The sequence below is a fragment of the Mustela nigripes genome, chromosome 13 (genome assembly GCF_022355385.1).
Source record: "Mustela nigripes isolate SB6536 chromosome 13, MUSNIG.SB6536, whole genome shotgun sequence".
In the NCBI taxonomy this organism is placed as follows: domain Eukaryota; kingdom Metazoa; phylum Chordata; class Mammalia; order Carnivora; family Mustelidae; genus Mustela; species Mustela nigripes.
The window spans coordinates 119,660,574-119,681,352 of record NC_081569.1 but is presented as its reverse complement, the minus strand read 5'-3'; positions in this window follow the sequence as shown (position 1 = coordinate 119,681,352).

Genomic DNA, 20,779 nt, shown 5'->3' with positions numbered 1-20,779 from the left:
AACATAGTTAACGTCCCTCTCAGCACTTCCTTTACTGTGTGAAAGGAGAGATGCCTAGGGATTGGCTATGGATGAATCTTCATTTGTCTGCTTCTGGGTTTAGAATCAAAACCCTGTGGGAATGAGGTGCCAATGACTAAAACCTTAGCATAAAACCATAGAGAACCCCGGGAGTCCAACAAAGAGGTAAGGGGACATGTCAGCAAAACTACCACACAAGCAGTAATCCTCACAGGGCAAATGGCAATAATCAGGCAAAACAACACATTTTCAAGAAACGGAAGATGATGGTGGACTAATGAACATCAGGAGGCAAAGTGAGGCCAGGTCTGATAACACCCCCCGAGAGCGGAAGCAATAACAGAGGGCACGGAAGTGGCCATTAACCTTGAGGACTGTAGAGAGAAAGTGATCGGTATGGAAGTGTGAACACAGAGCGAGACCTCTGAGCCACAGGAAGAATAAATTTTTTTCCAACACAGGATTGCCGGTTTGATTTGTTTTTGTAGCCTGCAAATAAAACATTCCATATGTTTCCGATTGTGAGTGAAATGGAGGGGAAAATAAAACATCCTAGTTTCAAAGTGGGATCCAAATGTTCTCAAATGTCCCCTTCCGTGGATGGGGATTCTATTACGGTCTCCAGAAATATTATGACGGACAGGGGCGTACAATTCCTAAAGAATGTGTACAGGTGTCTGAGCAATATGATTCTCTTCTGAAGCTTATTTAAATTCTTCTGTTTCTTACATGGGGAAGCATAATTTTTAAAATACTATTTGGACATGATTGATTGCTTCTAATGTTAAATTTAAGAACTATAATGACTAACACTTCTAATTATTAGGTTAGAAAGCAAATTTCAGATAATACCAATAAGTTTATGCTTAAGACACAAGATACATTGAAAAATACAGAGCAATGCTGAAGATATCAGAAAAATGCCCAGTGTAGCCATTTCCTTTCTAATATTTTTTTCTCATTTATTTAAAAAATATTCATTATAGATAATTTTGGAAATGGACTTATTGTATTTTAATGTACTTTAAAAATTATATTTTAGCTAAAGATATTACAAGTCATTTTCTTATACCAAGATTATCTAAGTACTAACCCATGATTTGTTTCTATTTTTATGGATTGCAACCCTGTATTTAAATAACTCAACTAAAAAATACTGTGGTGCCTGCTGTGTGGGGAGACCGTAGCTCATTTTTTTTCCAGTTAGTAAAATTTCCCAATATAATTAAATGAATAACCTATTCCTTTACTAATGTTCCCAATGGTTCTATAACGATGCTAGATATTAGTTAATATTTTTCAGGAAGTATTCCCAGGCTGCTGCTGTTACATAGATCTGGCTGTTGATTCTTGGATCCTCACTATATATTCTACTTACTGTCATTTGTAAGTTTTTTAATAATAGCTCATTGGGGAAGTCTCATTACATTGTCCTTTTGATTTTGATTTTGATCCTTAGATTTTTTATTTTACTTCTTAGGTGTATATTCCTTCAGAGATCTGTAGAAATGTTTTGTCCAATTCAAAAATATCACATTGGTGGGTACCTGGGTGGCTCAGTGGGTTAAGCATCTGCCTTCAGCTCAGGTCATGATCCCAGGGTCCTGAAATCCAGCCCTGCATCCTGAGCAGGGAGCCTGCTTCCCTTTCTCTCTCTCTCTGCCTGCCTCTCTGCCTACTTGTGATCTCTGTCTGTCAAATAAATAAATAAAATCTTTAAAATATATATATCACATTGGAATTGGATTAAATTAAACTAAAATATATAAATCGACCAGGAAATTTTAGTCAAATTAAATACTATATCCATGCTGGTCTTTTGTTTCTCTTCTGATATCCTCAGGAATGTCCCTCCTTAGACTCCTCCCTGCCTTGAACACACTTCCCCAGGAATTAACAAAGTCCGTCGCCCAGAGCAAGGCTTCTGATCAAATGGCATCTCCTCAGAAAGACCTTTCCTGAGCACCTTGTTATCCAAGAGCACCATGCCCTTCACACTCTTTCTTCTGGACTTGCCTTGTTCTTCATAGCAGTCATTATCATCAGACATTTAAGTTATGTAGTTTGTTTATTTGTCTACTGAGTAATAATCCCTCCGCCCTTAGAACAGTGCCTGCACATAAAAAAATCCTTAATAAATATCTTCTTGTGAAGAAATAAATGTTTGAACTAATTGCCACCTACATTCAGCAGTTTGTGGTTCCCCAGTGAGGTCACAGTCACCAGCAGGTTCTCAGACTTCAGCTTTCCTACAGCCATTCTCCAAATGCTCTCCTGAACTCTCTCTCTGCGGAGGTGTCTGGCGGGGGAGTAGCTTCATATTCAGCGATGCCCTATCTGTGAATCGGCAGCCTCCCACGGCCCTTAACGCCCCTACAGTTTTTCAGAGTTTGTGCCTGAAATGATTATACCCGGCGGTGGAAAAATAGCTGTTCCCCTCAGATTGCTTCCAAGAGCCCTGAGTTTTGAACAATAAACGAATGTTTATGAAGCACCTACCAAGGGTCAGACATGCTGGGAACATCTTGTAAATAGGCTCTTTTGATCCTCACAGCAATCCTGCCAGGTGTGTTGTATCAACTCCCATATTCGTAGATGGAAAATCATGGGGTTGAACTAAATTATCCAAGGGGACATAACCAGCAAGGAATAGACCCAAGATCTGGACATAATCAAACACTTCAAAGCCAGATATTCTCTCTTTTTCTCTCCCTCCCTCCTTCTCCCTTTTCCTTCCCCTCTCCCTCTCCTCTTTCTCTCTCTCTCCCATGAAGATGCTATGACTCTACCAACAGTTGCCTAAACTGTAAAATTTGAGGTCACAATTACCAAAATTGCCCTCACTTCTGACACCAACTTTAAATTCAGAGAGTTCCAAAAACGACCTCTAGTTTTTATGATTTACTAGAAGCACTCACAGAATACACTTAAGGCTATGATGTGCACAGTTATTTTATTATTTTATTTTATTATTTATTTATTTACTTATGTAACAGGGAAAGGATACAGATTAAAATCAACCAAAGGAAAGCATGCATAGGGCAGAGTCTGGGAGGATTCCAAACACAAATATTCAGGAGGTATTATCCTTCCAACATTGATGCATGACGATACTCATAGAGAATTGCCAGCCAAGGAATCTCACTCAAGCTTTTAATGTCCAAAGTTTTTATTGGAGCTTCATTATGAAGGCATGATTGACTGGTTAATTGCCTACATGGCTGAACACAGTCTCAAGGTCTGCTGATACTCTGTGATGTCAATCACATGATTTAACTTTGTTGTGGGCAGCTCCTATCCTGAGACTATTGAACATTGATGGCTGCCCCCTAAGATCCGGCAAAAGCCTCTGCCTTAAACAAACGCTCTCCTAGCAGACTGTGACATACATTACCTCCTAGAGGACAATAGGTCCTCTCAAGGTCTATCTCAAGACCAAATTGTTTACTACCCAGTACCTGAATTAGTCCTGCAGCATTTGACATCTCCTTGTGGGAAGAAGATGGCCCATTATCACGGCCCATTATCACGGCCAAGGTGCTTTGACAATTCACACAAACAAACTCAAACTTGTGGACACAGGCCAGTCACTGCAACAGACTGGAGACAGGCTGACACATGCACAGATCAGATCCGATCATCATGTCAGCTGTTTCCCCAAGTGCTGTGCTCTATCTCTCGAAGCTTGTGATAGGCTTGGCAGGTTTTTACAGTACTAAGCTGAGAAAAAGCTTGGATGACAGTGAACGTAAAACATCAGGACTGTAAATTGCTAATTGCCAATTCCATGTGTTTGTAAGGCAAACAGCAGCGAGAAGGATCAGTGGTGAGAATTCGTTGATGTTTGCACTTACATCACTAATGAAAAAATGGAGTTATGCGAAATAGCTCTCAGTAATTCTGCCCTCGTCTCCAAATCAAGCATCGTTAATGTAAAGAGTAGGAATTGTTGAGTTTAAATCCCAGCTCTCCAGAACATTTGCTCTATATTTTTAGGCAATCTACCTCATATTGTCTCTGTGTTTTGTGGATACAGAACCTGTGAGCGATGTAATACCATGTACTACAAAATGATTAGCTTAGACTCTGAATTCAGATGACCTGGGTTCACATCCGACTTCTGCTCTCCAGCAGCTGAGTGCTTCTCTGGAGGTTGCTCAGTCTTTCTGGGTTTCAGTCTCTTCATCTATAAAATCCCTAACCCAGTCATCTCTGTCATAGAAGAAATGTTCGATGTGTGTTATCTGTTATTATTATTATTATTAAAGTAATGGGATGAAGTGAAAACCAGCTAGTTACAGAGTTTTTGCTGCTAAATATGCCGAATCCAAAATTGTTTCATGTTCGCTGAGTTTCGGAGCAGCTCGTCTGCTAACACAGATCACTGGGAAACAAAACGTTCCTGACTAAAGCTCAGAGCATCACTATCACCAGTTAGTATACCCCCGAAGGATAGAAGATAGTGACCAACCCGGTGTGGCACTCACTATATAAATGAATGTTAATTTTGAAAACAACAAATAACTATAGAAATGCAAAGTGTAATGCTTAATAGTACTGTCCCTTCTCTCTATACCCAGTGATCTCCATGGAGGGGCTCTCCCCTGAGCAAAAAAAGAAAAATGTTATGTTTCTATCCTCTTGTCAATAACTGATTAGAGAACCATTAGGATTGGTTTTCAGTCCACAAAGGAGACAAAATGGAGAACAGAATGTAGTTAAAGAGGGGGGCGCCTGGGTGTCTCAGTGGGTTAAGCCTCTGCCTTCGGCTCAGGTCATGCCTGCTTTCCTCTCTCTCTCTCTGCTTTCCTCTCTGCCTTCTTATAATCTCTTTCTGTCAAATAAATAAATAAAACCTTAAACAAAAATGTAGTTAAAGAGGGAGGAAGAGAGGGAGAGAGGTGCCCTCCTCAGGGAGTCCTTTTTTTTCCTTTCTTTTTTGTTTGGAAGTTGCTGTTCATTAATCACTGGGCTTTTAAATCTTCTCTGGTATGTACACCTCTTTCTGGTAAAGATTTGTTACTACATCAATCCCCTAATTCCTCTACAGTTTAAAATAGGATCAGAAATAGTTTGTTGCCAAAATACATGATTAAAGGTGTCCGTTGTAAATATGAATAATGAGGAGAATAACAATAATAAATAACATATTTATGATCCATGTATTTAATTTACACACCATAGCACATATTACATATATTATATAATTTATATTTACAGATTACATATTTATTTATAAGTATAAATTGTCATATAATAGGTATTATCGTAACTTCCATTTTTTTAAATATTTTTACGAGATCCATACTGTACTTGGTCTTAGTATTCCTCCTATTAATATGTAGTTATCTTCAATTTTTAGATGAAAGCACAGAGATTCTAGGAAGATAAGTGAGTTTCCTGGACTCACAGTAATTGGAGAGCTGGTATGTGAATCCTTATCTCTGACAAAAAGGTTTGTGACCTTGCCAATACTCTATGGTGTGATGATTAAAAAAAAAAAAAGTATGCTTAGCATATTCCCAAAATCTTCATATGTGCTCTAAACACTGTATTAAATGGTTTATTTTCATTGTCTGAGGACCTAACTTCAGAAAAATCAAATAATTTGATCACATCTAGTCAAGCATGTTCCAGAATATGCCATGCCCTGAAACTACTCTTCAATTTAATGTTGTCCTTATTATTTTCAGGACATTTTGAACATCCCTGCATACTCAGGTAAAAGGTGTCAAAACTCTAGCCACTGTGAAAGATCATGGACCAGAAAGTAAAAAGATCTAAATTCTGTAATTAACAAGCCATGATCTTATTGCTGATCTGTCATACTCCGAGACGCTCTTTGAAGTCTGAGTCAAGTCATTGGATGCCTTTATATTTGGAATGCATTGTCAATAAAGAAGTAAATTAAATACATCTGTAAATGACATTACAGAGAAGTTTGGGCACACTTGTGTGACGGAAGCTATTATTGCATAGCTGCCTTGCTATCCAAAAGAGCATTATCACACAGTAGAATGAACGCAGGATATCATCATCTAGGAAGAAACAGAGAAAGCCAGAACCACTGAAACCTACGCTGACCTCATTTTTACGAAATTTCATTTGTTCTCATCTCTGTGTGTAATCTGAACCTCTGTAAAGGCCTTATTAAGATGGATTTCTTATTGATTTGTCATATGCCGATGTTCGCTTCTAACATACTTGACATTTGGCTATCATTAAAAAATGGGTATTGGCAGATTTGTGTCAACGTAACTTTTAACCAAAACGCTATGCAATTGAACAGAAAAACAATGTTAACATTATGCATTTTTATCCCAGTACATGTGCTCAATGGGCTCACATTTTAGAGTGCCCATCCTTGAAATTCTAATGCATGTCAAGTGAGTATGTAAATACCAGCAATTCTGGCGAGATTTGTAATGTAGAGCTCTATGCAAATGAGCACTATCCCTGGGAAATAGAGGTTTTCCTTTCCCTCTGAAATATGACTGAAGAATGCTATTGGAAAGCAGACCAACTTATAAAGTTGTTTGGACACTCTAAGCTGTTAATAGATATAAAGTGCCTAGACCAGGGCCTAGAATTGTTTACCTATGACAATAAATGGCAAATGGACTTTTCCTTTTTATAACCACTTACCCATCTCTGATGATAACAAAACAAAATTAAACAGGATCAAATCCCCAACAACAAAACCCAGATATGGAAAGTTCGACTAAGAAAAATGTAAAACATACATGTTTTCAATTCAAGGCAGAGAAAGGACTCTTATTCAGCCTGTTTTGGAAACTTGCAAGTTGAGAGATAAAGATGTCCTTGTCATCAAGTATTTCCAAAGCAGGACTGGATGTCCGCTGTCAACCTTTATTTCCAAAGAAGGAAACGTATGGTGGTATTTCTGATGACAGTACCATTCAAAGTTTGCTTTCTTAGTCCTCGTTTGACACCTACCCCAAATGTTTTCACTATAGAATGGCTCAGTGTTCTTCCTCATAAAGCACTGGGGGCACAATGTAGGGTAAAGAAAGATCCATCCTACTCTAACCAATTCTAACATGCTCTAGCTCTAACGCTAATTTCTATATACAATGGATAGTGTCTTAAGCTCTAAGTACTCTAAAATGGAATAAGACATAACTCGTTCTTTCAAATGTTATTGCAAGAACTAAACATAACACTGTGTGGCTGTAAGTCACACCACTGACATCATCTTGATTCTGTCCTTTGCCACAGAATAAACAATGCCACGCATTTCCAGAGTTTGAAAGGGATCTTGTCTTCAGTCAATGCAAGTATTCTCTAAAGGGGTTCTTCCACAGGTAAATTATTTTTTAAAAGCAGCCTATTAAAGTGCCTTTGAAAGGTTTGCACTGCAGTTTCTCCTGCATGTGTGGGTCTTTTCCTCTTGTAAAATCCCAAGGCATTTCAAATAAGGAAAGGTCATTTAGCTCATCTGGTCGATTATAGCTGTGATCCATTTCCCCAATGAGAAGCAATGTTTCTCAATGTGTATCAAGGAAAAAAAAAAACAAAAAACTCTTAGACCATTAGGACGAAAACATTGCATATGCCACAAGCAGTAGGCACCTAATTTCATCACAGACGATTGATGATTCTGCCATCCCGGCTGAATCAGATGCGGGGCACTGGGATTCGGTGTTTCAGTATGGAGGCAGGTTCACTGCAGCCTTCATCCAGTTTAAAAAATATTTTATTGACACATAGAGCATTCAGAGTCATAAAAATATATCATGTTTATCACTGCTTTTATGGCATGCATAGATATGACACAAGGGCATTGAGCCGTACAGTATTAGAAAGCGTTTATTTCACTCCTAAGCTGCTACGAATAATGCAGAGCTCAGCTTCTATCCTGTGAGCGGACAGGACAGATTTCATCAGAAATAAACATGGAAGAAAAACAGAAAAATCAATGCAGATGCATATATTAGTGAAGTGTCCTGATTGGGTTTTGTACGTGTTAAACAAGCTTGTTAGTAATCCTCCAAGCACACGTTTCTGCCAAAGGCATCAGGTTTTGAAAAAATGATCATGTTTCATGGTTGTGGGAATACAGCCAGGAAATTTACCTGTAAGCACTTTGACTAACACCCATAGCTTATGATTACATTATCACCCAGACTCTGATACACATTTTTATGGAGAGCTGTTTCCTGAAGAATTATGATCTGAGACATTTGGTTTTTGAGTTACTGAGTGGACAAATAGTTAAGAATGCCTCTAGATTTAACAAACACAATTCTCCGTTACCGGCAGCCAGTTTAGGGCAAAGTTGGAGGGACAAAGTGTTAGGAGGGGACCAGAGAGAACACTGACATTTGCATATAAATGGCGAGTGTAAGTAAGTGGAAAGGAAGCATTAAGAAATTTGCATCTGATTTAAGCCTGTCCTTATTCAGCAGAACACACTTGTCACAACTTGCTGGGCTGTGTTAGAATGGGAGCCCAGGGCAAAGACAATGTTGACAAACATGATGGGAAATGAAGGCTTCAGAAACGGATTGCATATCTGCCAAGTCCTCAGAGAAAGATCTCGGACTTTCCCATGGGGTGATACATCCCAGATCTGGCTGAATATTGAGCTCATTTACAGGCATAGAAAATCTCCCCTTACTTCACCTCCTACTCCCATAGTCTCCCTAAAGGTTACTTCTCTTCCAAAATACCAGCAGATTTTCCTTTGTGTCGAGGCACTTATGTATGAATTTTCTATCTAGGTGGCTTAATATGGTAGTGCAGCAAATGTCACCTAGTGGGCCCTAAAGAAATAAATGGTGAATGGGTGAATAGAGAAAATCAGCAGTGCAGAATAGCGTCCTTATGATGCTCTCCTTGTTAATGTTGCTTCATTCATGAGCTGAGAGTCACCACCATCGATAAGAACTATTGAAAATAGAAAATTTCAAGATGGTCTCGTTAAGGTAACAAAAATAAAATAAATACCGCCTTTGCAAAAGTACCTATTTCTTGTTTCAAGTGTTTCAAATTTAGGACTTGGTTTTCTCTGTGTTCAAGAGAAGCCTACATGAGCAAATACGGTCTCAAAATGAGACGACAAGCTGCGGTAGGCAAACTCACAGCTTAATATCAAAGAATAAAACGAGAAAAAGTTTTCCTGTCACTAAGAGTAAAGGTATACATTACTTTGTTTTATTGTGTTTAAAATCCGTTGTCAGCTGCCTTGTAATGAGCTAGGCAACAGCAGGTTTCTTTCGTAATAACCTGGTAAGACATATTGAATTCTCTTCTGTATTCTAGAATGAGAGTCGCACGGAAGGAGTGGTTGGGCTCCTTTGCACTGTGGAGTCATTTACCTGTTCAGGATGGCTTGCCGGAGGATTGTAAAGAATTGCAGGCAGGCACTTTTCCCTTGGTGGAACAATTGCTCATACAGAGTTTAACTTGTGTCTGGCTTTCAAGATCATTCTGAAGTGTGCTGTTTAGAAAAGGGGGAAAAGTGGTTTTCAACCAAAAGACAAACGTTCATTCCATTTCTTATTTTCAAGCAGCAGTACTTATTTTTTTTTCTTTTTTAAAATTTAAATTCAATTAATTAACATATAATGTATTATTAGCTTCAGAGGTAAAGGGTAAAGTTCAGTAATTTATCAGTCTTACATAACACCCAGGGCTGATTACATCATGGGCCATCCTTAATGCCTAGCACCTGTAGTCACCCCTCCCTTCGAACAACCTTCAGTTTATTTTCTATGATTAAGAGCCTCTTATGATTTGTGTCCTCTCTGATTTGGCCTTGTTTTATTTTTCCCTCTCTTCCTCTATGATTCTGTTTCTTAAATTCCATATGTGAGTAAGATCATACGGTAATTGTCTTTCTCTGAGTTATTTCCCTCATCATAATACCCTCCACTTCCATCCATGTCCTTGCAAATAGAAAGATTTTGTTTCAAAAGATAAGAGTGGAAGGAAAACTTCCAAACTCTTTCTATGAGACCATCATTACCTGATCTCAAAACCAAAGACCTCACCAAAAGGAGAATTACAGAGCAGTATCCCTGATGAACAAGAATGCCAAAATTCCCACAAACATACTAGCCAATAAGATCCAACAGCACATTAAAAGGATTATTCACCATGTCCAAGTGGGATTTGTTCCTGGGCTGCAAGGGTGGTTCAATATCCACAAATCAATCAACATGATATACTACATGAATAAAAGAAAGGACAATAACCATATTGTCCTTTTAATAGATATAGAAAAAACATTTCACAAAGTACTTTCTTGATTAAACTCTTCACAGTGTAGGGATAGATGAGACTTACCTCAATATCATAAAAGCTATATATGAGAACCCCACAGAAAATATCATTCTCAATGGGGGAAAAACTGAGAGCTTTTCTCCTAAAGTCAGGAACATGAGGGGAATGTCCACTGTCACCAGGGTTCTTCAAAATAGTACTAGAAGTCCTAGCCTCAGCAATCAGACAACAAAAAGAAGTCAAAATCATCTAAATCAGCAAAGAAGAAGTCAAACTCTCACTCTTTGCAGATGAAATGATACTTTATGTAGAAAACCCAAAAGACTCTACTCCAAAACTGCTAGAACTCATACAGGAATTCAGTAAAGTGTCAGGTTATAAAATCAATGCACAAAAATCAGTTGCATTTCTATACAGAAACAAGACAGAAGAAAGAGAAATTAAGGTGTCGATCCCATTTACAATAGCACCTCAAACCATAATATACCTAGGAATAAACCTAACCAAAGAGGCAAAGGATATGTACTCAGAAAAACTATAGAACACTCATGGCAGAAATTGAGGAAGACACAAAGAAATGGAAAAATGTTTCACACTCATGGATTGGAAGAATAGATATTGTTAAAATATCTGTGCTACCTAAAGCAATTTATAAATTCAAAGCAATCCCTTTCAAAATAACATCAACTTTTTCCATAGAGCTGGAACAAATAATCTGAAGATTCGTATGGAAACAGGAAAGACCCCAAATAACCAAAGGAATGTTGAAAAAGAAAACCAAAGCTGGTGGCATCACAATTCTGTGATCATCAAAGCAGTATGGTACTGGCCCAAAAAACAGATACATAGAACAATGGAAGAGAATAGAAGACCCAGAAACAGACCTTGAACTCTACGGTCAACTAAACTTCAACAAAGCAGGAAGGAATATCCAATGGAAAAAAAGACATTCTCTTCAACAAATCGTGCTGGGGAAATTGGACAATCACATGCAGAAGACAAAACTGGACCATTCCCTTACACTGTACACAAAAATAGACTCAAAATGGATGAAAGACCTAAGTGTGAGACAAGAATCCATCAAAATCCTAGAGAAGAACACAGGCAGCAACCTCTGTGACCTGAGCCACAGCAACCTCCTGCTAGACATGTCTCCAAAGGCAAGGGAAACAAAGGCAAAAATCAACCATTGGGGATTAATCAAGATAAAAAACTTTTGAAGAGCACAGGAAACAGTCAACAAAACTAAAAGACAACTGACAGAATGAGAACAGATATTTGCAAATGTCTTATCAGGTAAAGGGCCAGTATCCAAAATCTATAAAGAATTTTTCTAACTCAACACTCAAAGAGCAAATAATTCAATAAATAAATAGGCCGGAGACATGAATAAGCAGCATTATTTAAAGAGGCATACCCCAGCTGTCTACTACATATTGGATCATCTTAGATGACAGAATATAAAGTTGGGTCATGTAGCTGCTCTAAGAATCACCTGTTCAGTAACCTTGGGCAGGTTATTTAACTTCTCTGTTGTCTCAGTTTTTTTTCATTCATAAAATAAGGAACAATATATTTATTTCTAAGAAATAAATGAGTTGACACATGTAAGGTACTTAGAACAGTGCCTGATGTATTAAGTCGACTGTGTTAACTGCTATTGGGGAACTCAAAAAATGTCCTTTTGGGAGCATTGAACAAAACTTGCTTCTCTTCCTTCTCTTTTATCCCAGTTCACAGCACAACAAAATAGTTCTCCATTCCAAATGCTTCTTTTCTCCCCTATCTATTGCCACTGTGTCCCAAATCCCCATGCCTTCCTTCCTAGCTTTTAATGCCATTGGGTTCCTGTTAAAAATGTGAACATTCAGCATTTGCCTAAACACTAGCCATGCACTGAGAAAATGCAGTAAGATTTCTTTGTCCCCTGAGTGAAGTGTCAAGTCCTCAAACTGTGGTTCTAGTTTTCATTGCTCCTTAATTCTCAATCCTTTACCTCTCACTGCCCCATCTGTCTCCTGTAGGCTACCCCCAATGTGGACTGCTTATCATTTCTTAAACACAGCTGGGTACTTTAATGTCTGTTCTCTCTACCTAGAATTACTTTTTCCTCCAAACTTGCCTTTTCTTCCACATGAAATTTATATGTTATTTCTTATGAAAGATTGGCCCTGATTTACCCAGGCAGGAAAAATAACTTTCCCCCTCAGATTTTAGTCATTTTCTCATGCCTTCAAAATGGAATTTTACATTAAGACTTACTTATTTGTGGGTCTCTCCCACTTCCAACAAAATAAACCTTTTGGCTCCCCAAAACTGAAACTGAAGTGATTGGCATCATCTTGACAGACACTTGATAAATGAACTTCATAAATAAACATCTCTTGAATCAATGAATCCGCCCACCTCACACACAGAAACATGGGATTGACAGAAAGTCTATTCCTAATACAGGAAGTATAGGCATCTCCTCACAGTCTTTCAGGTAATATTTACTGAGAAACAAATGTTGCTAGGATTTGAACCTGGTGCCAGATATATAAAGATGAAAGTCTGTGACCTTGAGAGCTGTGAGACAGTTGCAGCCTCTTCTTGAAGAGTATATTTAAATAGAGAAATGACCACTGATAAGCTATAATGTGTACCTTAGATATAAATAACCATGCTTGAGGAACATCTAGGCAGACTTCACATGAGACGTAGCCTAGAGGAGTTTTCCAGGTGAGATGATTGAGAATGGCAACCTAATAGAAGGAGAGGCGTGATCCAAGGGACCAAGTTAAGAAAGAAACCATGTAATAATTAGAAAAATTGACAGTTATGAAGCACACATTCTGTATCAAGCACTATTGATGCTGCTTAATTATCACTATAAACTTACAGACACAGGAAATAGCTAAATCTCTGGAAAGATCTAGGTCATATGCAAGCCAGAACATTTAAGGCAAAGGCTGAGAGTCATAAATGGGAAAACTCATTACACCTGCCAAATTCAAGTGGTCAGGCCAAGAATTAGAAGCCAAGCAGAAGCAGAATCAACGTGGAAACAAGTATTGAACAGGAAGAGGCTTTACAACGCCTAATCACCTTCTTGGGCAGTTGACTTCATGTATGCATTAGTGTATTAGTCTGAATTATAGGAAAAGTGATCATGAAGGCAAGTTGACTAGAATCTGGATAACCAACAAAAAGACTGTTGTGAAAACTCAAGTCCAAAATGACAGGAGTCCAGGCTAAGAATAATAACAAAATGGCTAATGCAGATATGAAACAAGTCAAGTTCAAGTTCACATAGCTGGCAGATGACAGAACTCTTGCCTCTCTTCTGCAATTACATTTGATTAGTTAACACTGGCCAGGTTCTCTGGGTTGCTGGGCACATGAAAATAAGGGCAGAGATTCAAAGACACATAAAGGACGTCCAGGGAAAAACAAGAGGAACATATTCAAGGCAATAGCTGTGGTGTCATGCTAATAAATGTGTAGACTTGTGAAGCCCTGAAAAGATACGTGAAGAAAAAAATGAGCTAAATTAGAAAATTATCCTATCTTGTGCTGAGAAAAAAAGTACTCTAAATAGATGAAATGTAAAGAACGAATCAAAGAATGATGAAAGGAACTTTATTGATTAGCAAGTCACTGTGCTGTGTTCCTTAGATATGTATTCTATTAGATATTATGAAAATAAGTGTTTGTAACATTTTTACCAAGAAGATTAAGGAGATTTCTCAAGGACCCATGCCCGGTCATAGCAGATATGGCATGTAAGCCCAGAAATGGTTGTTTTCAAATCCCATGACATTTTTGTTTCAGTGGGGCCACCCTCTGACAGAACACCAAAGCACGTCATTGTCCCCTGAGTATCAGGGATGGGGGAAGATGTCTTTTTTTTTTTTTTTTTTTTTTAAATAAACTCTGTTGAAGGGTTCAGAGAACACTAAGAAACATCAAAATGGACTACCTTCAAGGCATCACTCTTACAGATATGACATTTCACAAATGATTCTAGAACCAAAGTACATATCTCCCATCCAATATATAAAGCCTGGCATAGCTGAGGGATTATCCTTCTGCTAGTGGAGAAATGGAGGCTGTACTAGGAATCCTCCCTCACTCTGCCCCCATTATGTTCTGCCACAGATGGTTCATTGGCAAAAGTCCAACCGCATGTCCTTATTATGGTCCTAGGCCATGGTCTCATGCATGGGGGCTGCAAATGGCAGTATTTTGTTCCATGAGTTATCACTACCCTTCTCATCCCTAATGAACTAGGTGTGATCAGAGAGCAACTTCTTATGCATTCTAGTGAATCAGAGCACAAAATACCAGCCTGCTGAATCATTCATATCCAAAGTCAGCTTTAAAAGCTAGGTAAACAGCTTAATAAATTTAATGAAATTGCAATTGCTTATAAGTTGTAAATTCTTAAGCTGCCTATGTATGTTTCTATATAAACAACGTGATAAAAAATAAAACTGGTTATATTATAAGCTATAATATGGTAATATAGTTGGAGAAAATACAAAAAGTATGTACGTATGTAGGTATGTACTTATGTATGTATGTATGTATTTTGAGGGAAGGAAAGATAAATAAAAATAAATAAAATATGAAATCACATAGACACAAGGAATTCAATGAGGGATTTTTTTTTTATAAAAACAAAAAACTAGAAACAACCTAAATATTTGCCAATAAAAGACTAGTTGAATAAACTGGTACATTTACTTACTGGAGCACTATGTAACTATAAAAAAGAATGAAAAATGATTTTATAAAATACTATGAAGTGACCAGTAGGATACACAAATAAGTGGAGGGGAAACAAAATTAAAAAGAAAAAAGCATATGTAGTAAGCCATGTTTATAAGGGAGTTTAGAAAGTATAGAAAATATCTACCTATTTACTTATATTTCAGAAAATAAAAGAACAAATAAAAAAATGAAATAATTGCCAACTGGTGAGATCGGTAAAGAGTTTGAAGAAGACAGGAATAGAAGCTAGACTCTTCTAAATATAACTTTTGTATACTGGACTTTGGAACTCTGCAATATTCTATATTTGTTAAAAAATTAATAAATTAAAAACAATAAGTTATAAGTCAAATTTGAAAGAAAAATGAAATGAAAGAACTTAACTCTACATAAAGATCGTTGTTATACCACACAAAATGGAAGTATTCCAAATGACTTTAAAATTATAATTTGACAAGACATCCTGCTGACATTTACCCCCACCCCCACCAAAAAGAAGCACAGGACTAACCCAATAAACCAAACCAAAAAAATCTCCCACTTTCTAAGATTATCATCTCATCACCGTGTCATTGGTGGAGTGAATAGTGTCAGGTGAGTTGGGGAAGGAAGTAAATGAATATTGGCGCCTTTGACTACTGTGATTTTTGGCACGAGAGAAGGAACATATGGAAAGACTGATGAAGTTAAGTAAAAACCATATTGAATTGGAAGTGTTTGCATGAAAGTACTATAAATTCTCCCTTTTAAAAATATGCGCTTTATCCAACTGGCCACATACACAAAAATACTAATGGTAATCAGTGGCCCAGAAGCAACAAGTACTTTTCTTATTCATATTACAATCTTTAAAGAGCATATCTCATTAAAATGACCCAAAGCTCTTTGGAGAAACTCCTCAATCCAGGTCTGAAACAATCAAACAAACAAACAAACAACAACAACAACAACAAAATCAAACTGTCTTGATAACACAAGTTATTAAAGGCAATGGGGGTCATGACAAATGACTCAGGGGCCAGCTGAGAACATTTCCCCCTGACCACAGGTGGGATACCTTGAAGAGCAGCAAAGATAATAAGGTGGGTTGAAACACATTAAATAATCATATCTGTTGGGGCGCCTGGGTAGCTCAGTGGGTTAAGCCTCTGCCTTTGGCTCAGGTCATGATCCTGGGGTCCTGGGATCGAGTCCCGCATCGGGCTCTCTGCTCAGCAGGGAGCCTGCTTCCCTTCCTCTCTCTCTGCCTACTTGTGATCTCTCTCTGTCAAATAAATAAATAAAAACCTTTATAAAAAAAATCGTATCTGTTAAATTCACGCATCCATAATTTCTAAAAATAAAACCAAACTTACCATTTACCTTTAAAAATGAATCCTCATTGTTAATGTTTTGGACATTCTAAGCATAAACTCATCCATTGAAAACTATGAAATAAAAGGAAGTATTTAAACATTTATTTATAAGTACGGAGGCATATATGGTGCCTATCTCTGTCTACCTCAGTGTTGTCAACTAATGGGTGACTGGTAATTTCTCTATTTAAAGTAGTCCAGATAATAAATAAAGGACTGGTACAATTAGAATTTACTCTAAAATAAATTCAAATGTCTTCATAAATAAAAGGAGTGGAGGGACTTATTCTCTTAACACTACATTGTATATTCTAGGTCTAACATCTCTTCCTTATTTATCAATCCGTGCAAGTAATTACCACTTAGACTTAATTCTTATTCCTCACTTACAAGATATGTAAATCAAACCCATGTTTTGTCACTACCTGTTTCCCGATTTTCTGCTTTTATTTCGAGATGACAACATAATTCCCCGATTTCAGAGGCCTGAAAACATTGTCACCCTTGACTCATTCTACTTTCCAGAAACTTTTGTATCGAAACAGCCATCAAGTCCTGTCAGTTTTACCAGAGCAATATCTTAAAAACACATCTCATCTCTCTCCTCTTTCTCAGCCCTACCAGGTAATCAGGGGCCCAGCCTTGAGTCCCACATCATAGAGGGTAATACTCTGGCTTTCCTCTGGACACACAATTCACCAAAAGATGGAAAGTTAAAGAAACCAAAAAATTTTCCCACATGAAGCTCACACATCCCATTCTAAATCACGATGAAGGTACCTAAGGCCCTAGAGTACCTTGCCCAAGTGTCCCCAGGTCTACCTCTCTGGGTCATCCACCCAAAGACAGACTGTATACTTTACACAGCTCTTGGAACAGGGGCTGCATGTGGAGCATGACTTTGGATGTCCATGTGTTCAAGAGACCTATTGTGGTAGAGATGGATCCTAGGGTTGAGAGAAAAAGGGAGTGTGTGAGGAGTGTGGAAGGGGGATGTTTCCAATGAAACTCTAACCATGGCTCTACTAATGATAATATCAAGCCTGCCCCCTGTTTAGTGAGATGCCTCCCTCTTTCACAGGAACTACTATAGTAATCTTAAGACTAATTACTGATTAAAAATGATTACCTATTTCCTAGAGATTTGATTCAACCTTTCTAAAAGTGGAGATTTTATGAACCAGCAGTGTGTGAATGGCCTGAGAACAAGTTACATGTGCAGAGTCCTTCCTTCAGACATGGCACCTCTTAGGGGCGTTGGGAATCTGTTTGTGCCCAAGCTCCCTGGTAATTCTGTGTGTTGAAGTTTGCGCTAAAGCACTTTCTTTCTCCAGTACATGCGTTCTATATACTTCTACCAGATTAATAAAAGTAATGCTCGGTTTTAATCACATCATCAGCTTCTCCACACCTTATAATGGCTCGCCATTGTTTTAAACTCTAAAAACAGTCTTCTCTATTCTTATTATGCACATACGATTTTTCTGGGTGAATCACATGCTATTTCCATAATTTATGTTATAGTTCAATGGTACTTTACCTATAAAGGTCTAGAGAGTATTTTAGGATTTGTAAGCCAGGAGTTTAGTCAAAACTACTCAAATTAAAAAAAAAAAAAAAGTCATGACATAATGCAAATGCAAATGAGTGAACATGGCTATGTTCCAATAAAAATTTGTTTACAAAAAGAAGACTTGGGGGATCCAGGGTGGTTCAGTCATTAAGCATCTGTCTTTGGCTCAGGTCATTGAGCCCCACATCAGGCTCCCTGCTCAGTGGGAAGCCTATTTCTCCCTCTCCTGCTCCCCCTGCCTGTGTTCCCTCTCTCACTGTGTCACCCTCTGTCAAATAAATAAATAAAATCTTAAAAAAGAAAAAAAAAAAAATAAGACTTGTCCCAAGGCCAGAGTTGAACTGACTTCCTTTTCCATGAATACTTTCCATCTGTTGATGCTATTCTCTCCATTTTTGCATGTCCATGTCCTACTCAATAACTACTCTGAAAGCTGATTCCTTTAAAATTCTTCCCTGAGTATCCTAGTAAGAATCCCTTTAACGCCCATAACATGGTGCCTGACGGCTCTTATTAACCTGTATTTTAGTTATGTACCTGGTTGTTTCTCTAATTTAAGAGTATGGATATCTCTGTTTTCAATGTAGTATCTGGTTTTCTGGTTTTATTTGTTAATTCAACAAACATTTTGGTATAAATGTAGACAGCAGATACAGTGGACATCTATTTCCTATGCCCACCAGCTTCCATTCACCATTCTGCTGAAGGACCAACCCTTCCCTCACTCTATCCCCAAGCTACACAGGAAATTGCATGCACTCAGGAATCTAGCATATGTCCCTGACTCAAACGTGGACAACCTGAGCATTTGCTTCTCCCTGGCTACAACGATTGAGTCAGAGAAGAACACATGACCCATCAGAGCCAATGAGATAGACTCCTGCTGAGACTGGGCATGGACTGTCCTCTCTTCATTCTTACCTAGTCTCGACACGGCATACAAGCCTCAAGCTCACAGCAGCTATTCTACTAGCACCAGGAGTCCAAGAGTGAAGCCCACACAAAATAAGAAGACAAAGTGCTTGGAAAGACTGGTTCTTGGAGAAATCATTTTTTTTTCATCTTTTTTTTTTTTTAAAGATTTTTTTATTTATTTATTTGACAGACAGAGATTACAAGTAGGCAGAGAGGCAGGCAGAGAGAGAGAGAGGAGGAAGCAGGCTCCCTGCTGAGTGGAGAGCCTGATGCGGGACTCGATCCCAGGACCCTGAGATCATGACCTGAGCCGAAGGCAGCGGCTTAACCCACTGAGCCACCCAGGCGCCCGGAGAAATCATTTTTGGCCCTCTACCCCAAGAACTAAAAATGTCCCAAATTTACCTTTTTTCATCCAGACACATTCCTCAACCCTCAACACTTTCTTTTACATGAGGCAATAAATTTCCTTTTATCCTAAATAAGTTTAGGTTAGTTTAGTTTAGTTCAATTCAGTACCAAAAAAAAAAAAAGGAAGTTAGGAAGGGAGGGAGGGAGGAGAGGGGGGAGGGAAAGAGAGGAAAGCAGAGGGGAGGAGAGGAGAGGTAAGCGAGAGAGCAAGAGAGAGGAGATCCCTGTTTGGTAATGTAGGTTATGAATAGACTTCAAAAGAGGAAGTGAAATAATGACCCCATTATGGGGCATAGTGTCTAAAAATTAACAAAGTCTCCTACATCCAGATATCATTAAAACAAATGTAATATGTGATCTGATTTTTAAACTTTTATTTTAAATATTTCAAAACCTGAGAAACCTGGAGAAACAGGAGCAAAAGAAGAAATGAATTTTATGGCTCATTTCAGAGGCCAACAATGGGGGTGAGATTTATCTCCCATAACAAGGTATCTCGGGTGAAAAATCATTAGGCAGTAGTCTTGAAGCTCTCTCGGTAGCTGCGACACTTGTTTTAAGCTTAAAAAAAAAAAAAAAAATCAGAGAATGGAGGAAAGGAAGCCAAATTTTCAGTGAATAGAACTTAGGCAGTGACAAAATGCTGGTAAACAGAGGAAAGCAGCTGGCTCCAGTTAAGTCTCTGAGCCACACATTACATGGAACAAAGCTGCTTTTTTTAAATGTTGTTTTTAGCTGGATGAAAAATGATGTTTGCTCTCTTTCATTTCAGGATTTTTCCAATCTATGAAATGGCCTTGCCATAGAAATCACTGTTGAAATGGAACAGCTAATATCAGCCTGACCATGAGACAATAGGCCTAGTTAAAAGGTTATTTATCAACATAAATGATCTTGCATATCTGACACGTTTTTCTGCAGAAAAGGATGGAGTAATAGACCCATGCTTTTATAATGCAATGCCCTGTAACTAATGATTTTTTGAAAAATAATTTTGCATTCCTAACAATTTTATGAGGAACCTAATGACTTGAAGTGATGGATGGTTATTTCAAAAAAAAAAAAAAAAAAAAAAGGGAAGAAAGAAAAGACTGACTTTGTGTGGTTAATGATTTCTCATAGCTAATGAGACAACACCAGTCCTACAATTCTGGGGAGTGCTGCTTTCTGAGTAATAATTGGTCCTAAAGATGCTTACACTTTTGCCCAGTGACTTGTATTTGAATCTTTGAATATAGATTTACATTCATATTGCATTATTTTGTTACTACGCCTATACTGGATTATGACTTCTTTCAGCATTATGAGTGCTGAAAGAAGACTATCCAAATGGATTATTTTGTTGTTGTTGGACTGGCACTAATTATGAACAAATAATAAGTTTCTTCTTAAATAATAATGAATAATAATGAACTTTTTCTTTGTTCTTTTAATGTCTTAAAACTTATTGCCCATAACTTGGAAACAAAATATGTAGCAATTGAAGCAAACAATGCTGTTT